The sequence below is a fragment of the Seriola lalandi genome, unplaced genomic scaffold, assembly GCF_002814215.2.
Source record: "Seriola lalandi dorsalis isolate HSWRI2012SDOR001 ecotype SW California unplaced genomic scaffold, Sedor1 jcf7180002054671, whole genome shotgun sequence".
Classification (NCBI taxonomy): domain Eukaryota; kingdom Metazoa; phylum Chordata; class Actinopteri; order Carangiformes; family Carangidae; genus Seriola; species Seriola lalandi.
In genome coordinates, this window is record NW_019525224.1 from 569,172 (window position 1) to 575,704 (window position 6,533).

A 6,533-nucleotide genomic window follows, 5' to 3' on the forward strand; every position below is an offset into this window, starting at 1 on the left:
GTGGGCGGTGGAGGGCTGCCTGTCCTGGACTCTGGGACCACGATACTGCTCTAAGCCCAGAGCCATCTGGCTACGCAACATTTCCCAAAAGGATACAGTTTGACTTGAACTTTTGTCTTTTCCTCCGGTGCCTTAGAGTCTGTATTTTTGTCTTGTGCTTCCATTGTTAACCCTCTCATCCACTCTGTAACTCTGACATTTTCTGGAATAACGTATACTGCACAATCTGTATTGTGTTTTCCACTACCTACTATATGTTCCTGTCTCTTCACCTGCTGTCTCCTCCCTCCATTTACTGCTCTATCTCATGCCTGCACAGTTATGGAACTACAGTGAATTTCAAGACCATCTGGTTGTTGAACTCCCTAAACACTAGGATATTTTTTCTCTGTTTGTCTTACCGTCTGTCATCAGAGCTTTTCCTCTCCTCCTCTCCGTGCCCTGTCATCTACTTTTTGACCAAAGAGCAGGTCAAAGGTTAATTCCAGTAGCGATTCCTACTAAAAATGAGAGGTGAACTGTTTTACTGTATTAGTCTTTATGACAAGATAAGGAACCAATTTTTCTTACATTCTCCAGTTGAAGAGTTTTCAGAGTGGCTCTGCTGCTTACCAAGGCACATTAATAGTTCCCCAAAAATGAAATGAGTTTGATATCTCTTTCTATATCCCCCCACTCACCTTGCCTTTTATCTGTGATACTGCTTTCATTAAAGGAGGAAAATGGATGTCCATATTTCTACTTTGATAACTGAGGTGCTGGAAAAACAAAGGGTAAGAGATAGCAGAGATGGATGTTGTCCATTCTCCAGGTTGACCTTATAAGGATTAAGCTGCATTAATGAGAGAACATACACATCTGGCTGCTGTTGATTATAGTGTACAAGGTTATACAAATAAGGGATAAAGTGGTTTTGGAAAGAAGTCATTATCTGCAGCTGTTGAAGGCAGCTTAAGTAAATCATGATTAAAATGGTGGTAAAGCCATATTACATCAGCTTGTTGACTATAATCAAGGAAGCAGTTAAGTGCTATGATCAACAATTAAATGAGTGAGCTGTGCTTTGCAAAATGTTTAGGTTGCTTTAATCACAAAGTGAAAAAGAAAATCCAGTTTTACAAGCTATCAAACAATTTGGTCGATTTATGTGCTTATACCTGTTGACTAATCATGGAGAAATTGTCAGAGCTGCTCCTGTCATAAAAGTTGCAGTCCTTAACTATATAGGCTTTGTAATATACTGTGTTGGCAGACTGAGTATGTACCATAAAAATACAGCAAAAGCATGATTTTCTGTTTTTATATGTAGAACTTTAAATCCCTAAAAACCTGGTTTCAAATCTTCAGTATTTCTCTGTAACAATAAAAATTCATGACTGAACAAACAACAAAATTCCTTATTATCTACAGAGGTCAACTCTGAAATTGGTGAAATAACCTTTTTCCAGCTGAGAAAACCAAGGACAAAAACACAGATACTCAGACTGATCCTTGTGAACTTTGTCAAAAAATAAAAAAATAAATAAATAAATAAAATAAAAATAATGTAGGTCCCAATTTCTCAGAGTAAAAAGAATATGTTTTCAGTGTCTGACTTATGCCATCAAAATACAACAGACTACCACTCCTGTTTGAAGTATTTGAAGTTTTGTTTTAAAAAAAACAAACACGTTTTTCTGATCTGCACAGAATATTCCTGGATGGCACACAAGTCTGGCGTTGACTAAAACTGCTACACTTATGAATTAAAGTCTTGAACAGTTGATGGGGATGTAAAGTGCACATTCCTGTCTATTACAGCATGACGACACACTATCATTAATAAATGGAGCAGGACAGGTTTAGTGCAGCACGTCACAGATGTGGAGTACCGGTGAACTATTTTCGCTTAGTTCATCTATCATTAAAACAAGCCACTGTATGGACAGACAATTTCAAAGGATCAGCTGATGGATGTGTGGACAGACAGACAGGAAGACAGACGATGGTGGGCAGCCAGACGAGTCCATTATTAACAAGATATACAGTGAAATGTCTTGAATATATCATTGGCTATGTCATTGTTGGCTGAACAGAGGAGTGATAATAATCAGGTAGACTGGATGACATATGACGTACAGGTATGTCAAATTACCACCAGGAACACAGAGAGGCTCCAGCTGGTCTTGTAGTGAGCTTATTATTAATGGATGTACAAGGCAGGTCAGGAGATGAATAGAGTAAAGGCACCAACAGGTGCAGCACGCAGTCTGTGAACTCATCTATTAACCATAGAGAGCCTCCCATTATCTACTGTATCCAATTTAATATTTTACTATGCATACCGCAGTGCTCCTCTGCACTGCTGACTGACTGTGGTCTAACCTTGTGATGCTTGTGTGCATCTGTGATGATGCATTAGCCGGGGGGGATTACAGTCTTGAAGGTATACACATCTTCATTAACCCCCACACAGCAGGCACAGTCCGAGCTCAGCTCCTTCATGATTTATTTGGTGCACAGGTATGCTCTCTCTCGATCCTTTCAAATAGAAGAACACAAGGTTTACCCAGGACAACAGACACACACTCTAAATCACGGCTTTTGTATGGTAGCTGCAGTGGGAACAGGTGCATAGAAAGGATTTCAATGCAAGTGTATAAAAGCATATTTCTTATCAGTGAGTGATTCAGGTCTGATATTCCTGGTTGAGTCAGTGGGCTCCCATGAGGTTCCAGGACAGATTTTGTGTAGAATTCCTGTCTAAGGAAGAGGTTACAGCAGCAGCCTGCTGGGCTCATATCAGATCACATTTTATGTTTTTCTTCCTTCTTCTAATGTCAATGTCAAACATTTTCCCCAAACATGCTGTAAGAACATCCATTCATTTCAAAACATGCCGCTAGTAACAACATGAGGCCACGTGTCGTCATATAAATAGTTTATATTTGAGAAAATAACATGATAAATATTTCACATACATACAGTCTCCATAAGATGGTAAAACTATTTGGACACTGACATTTTTCAATATTTTTTTTTTTAGCATATGTGATGTCATTAATGTGCGTTTACATTTTCTGGTAACCATCGTGTAACCATCACATGGCGTTACATGAGCAGTTGTCATTGTTTTGGCACACTTTAAAATACTTTAAAGAGAACATTTACTTTCGGTTGTATGTTTGGTTTTACAGATCCTGAAAATGTATTACCTGAAGAAACATCAGCAACCATTAATGCAGTAACTAAAATTCACACAAATCCTCATAATGCTTCTGTTTTATACTGTGTATCTTACACATCTTGGATCATGTTGTAGTGGAGAGGCAATAAGTATGTAATGTGAACTTGGTTGAGGGATTATCACAATCAGGCAGTTTGTGTGTGTGTGTGTCTGTATGTGTGTTAATCTGTCCTGCTGCCCTTGAGAAGAACAGGCCACATGGAGCCCAAATGTTAAACCAAATCCAGCGAGGGTGCTATGCTGAGCCTCTACTGAATAGGAAAACAATATAAAGATATACATCAGGATCTGGGGATAAGAGCATATAGAATACAGAAATAATGCAGTTGCAATGTAACTGTGGTATGCAGGGCAGAGCAGATAAGACCCACACAGCTCACAATATGGGTAACAAATGTAATATAAAATAACTGGAACTGGAAGAATGCAAGTATACACAGAGCCTTAGCACATACACACACGCACACACACTCACACCTACATGAAGTAACATTTTAACTGATCGCACATATTTGACATGTATTACAGCGCCAGCAAAGAAGCATTATAGATGCATTGACTCATACATAATGTGGTTCAGTGAAGTCCTAAAGCTTCCATTTGACACATACTCTCAAGACTCACAACATTCCCTGTTAGTAAGGTTTGTTGTTTTAATATACAGATAACATAAATTAATGCGGGTATATAAAAACAGAAGGGAGTGCTTCTCCTTTGAGACTATGTTCGCTTCTTCTTTGGCTTGTGACCTTATAATGCCTCAATAAAAAAACTTGAAATAAAATGATTAACATTAAAAGAATAGTTTGATGGCTTTGAGGAGATCTCTACCACTCTATTATCTGTATGGTAGATGTGAAGCTACAGCGAGGAGTCTATTAGCTTATTTTAGCATAAAGCCTGGCAACAGCGGAGAATCCTGCTCTGTCCAATGTTAACAAAATCCCCCAAGCAGCGCCTATAAAGCTCACTAATTAACACGTCCTATATCTAGTTTGTTTGATCCTAGTGTGTAAAAATAACACATTGGGATTTTAACTGGACCAGGCCAAGAAATAGTCTGCCACATAACCTCTTGTAAAATGGCAAGTAGTCGTTTTACATGTTTTTTTAATCGAAACAGGCAACACAACACAACACAAGAGACGGGCTAGATAATTTACGTTTTCCTAGTCTGTATGGTGAACTAAGCTAAGATAAGCGGCTCCTGGCTGTAGGTTCATATTAACTGAGCAGACATGAGAATGGTATCAATCCTGTCATCGAACTCTTGGCAAGAAAGCAAGTATTTCCCAAAATGTCGAACTATGGCTTTAATACATTCAGTGACAATCACATCCTCAAAAAACCTGATGAATATTAAAGCAAAGGCACCACTTGACAAGATACTCAGTCACTGTTCGAGGATCTTGTGCATTGTCCACTCTTGGAATAATTCTCTGTTTTTCAGATTATTAAAACTCAGGTCAACTTTATGACCCTGTGGACATCACTAAGATAAATCTGCAATGCCCTATTCTTTACAATTGTAGTCCTAAGGCCGAGGCATACTGTTACACACACACAGTAAAGAGTTTGTATGCATGATGCAAACCATAACCACTGCAGTGTGTAATTTAAACATGATGTTTACTGAGGAGAAACTACACAGACAGGTACAGATTAACAGATGGACACAAACTGGTGAGTTAAAAAGGTGACTGAAAGACTTAATGAGGAGGTAGCTATATTACTTAATTAAATCACGCCGAGGGGAGGGTAAAAAGAAACCTGTGCTGACTACTGATCAGCTGCTGGGACTGATTTATTTTATCCTACTTTTTTAAGAGGAAGCTATTCAGAAACAGTAAAAGCGAAAAAAGTCAAAATTCTACAGGCTACATTGTTAAATTAGTGTTTTGATTACAAACAAAATGTTTTTTGCATCTTGGAAGGTTGGAATGGATGAATAAGATTTCAGTGTGTCTGTTGTGGCTGTAATGTTTCTCCTGAACCTATAACAAAGAGAAATTAACCATCTGCAATCAGGATGAGTTAAAGTGAACTATGTGAACACATTGCAGATAACAAAATGAGCCGGGAGGTAGGCCAATAAGATGATGTGAGCAAATGACCTTGCTTGAGTCATCATTACAGTTTATAACCTTGTTCTCTCCACAGCTCAGCTGGGACCGCACTGAACGACAGCTCACCGAAGCTTTTACATGCAACAGCATGAAGGAACTAAACATAAAACATTAGCACGCTGCATTACACAAACTGTCCTTTGTTTAAAGGGACGTTTCTGGGTGAATGAGGACACTTCAAAGTTTCATTACTACTTCTGATTGAAACTCTTGAAGTTACTTAACACACTATGAGGGAGAAACTAAATATTCTAATCTAAGGGACTGTATGAAAATTATTTGGGCATAAGGGGTGTAAGAAAAGGGGAGAGTATTTTAAGATTAAAAGGGTAGTGAGCAGACACTGGCCTTTTCTTCACTCTGGATTTATATTCTATTTTAACCTTCCCATGAAACAAATAATAATTACATAAATAGCTACATTGGGATTATGGGCTCAAACATACAATCAGACACTACTGACCTTATACAGAATTAACTATATTATCTGATCAAACTGATAATTATTAACATTTTATTATTTTTTTCTATTACAGTATTATTTAATATTGTATTATTATCACCTCAGGACCCTCTGAGCCCCCTAACAGTGGTGTTCTGCCACTGCTGAATTTGTTTTATTCTTTATTTTTTACAATATAAGAAGAGGAGAGGGCTCCCCTCCCCACAGCGGTTCTCATACATTCCCTAAAAGTAATTTCTTTAGTCACTAAACCAATTTTCTTTTTGATTCAATTCAAAAATAAATGAGCCATTTCATTCATACATTTTCAAATAATGTATTTCTTGCACAGGAATAAAAAAATATTTAAAATATTTACTAACATTATCATATTATGAATAACTCAATTTAGTTTGACCTGTCTGTTAGTTTGACCTGTCAAGTTAATCTGACATGTTCTTTGGTGCACACAAAGGATTTTGTGAGTGAGGTAAAGTGCACAGCATGGTGGCATGCCAACATATTGTCACTGTTCTTTGTTAAGTGTGTAGCAGACCTGCATCGCTTGTCAGTCAAACCACAAAGCAGAGTCATAACACACAGATCGATGGCCTGTGTAGTCACAATTGCTTGCTTACATTCTGTGGCCTTTGCTGGGCACCGGATGCCAACAGGAAAAATCAATTTCAGGTACAGTCGCACCAGTAAGTATGCCAACCCCCCCCCCCCCCCCCCCCCC

General features: G+C 38.2%; 1 long non-coding RNA gene across 1 annotated transcript in view; it reads right to left on the bottom strand.

The window, feature by feature from the left end:
* LOC147818251 (uncharacterized) overlaps positions 1-6,523 on the bottom strand; it is a 9,495-nt gene extending 2,972 nt beyond the window's left edge. Inside the window, exon 1 of the long non-coding RNA XR_015438150.1 lies at positions 2,365-6,523. This is a non-coding gene — a long non-coding RNA (uncharacterized LOC147818251). The remainder of the gene's footprint in view (positions 1-2,364) is intronic.
* Positions 6,524-6,533: the final 10 nt, after the last annotated feature.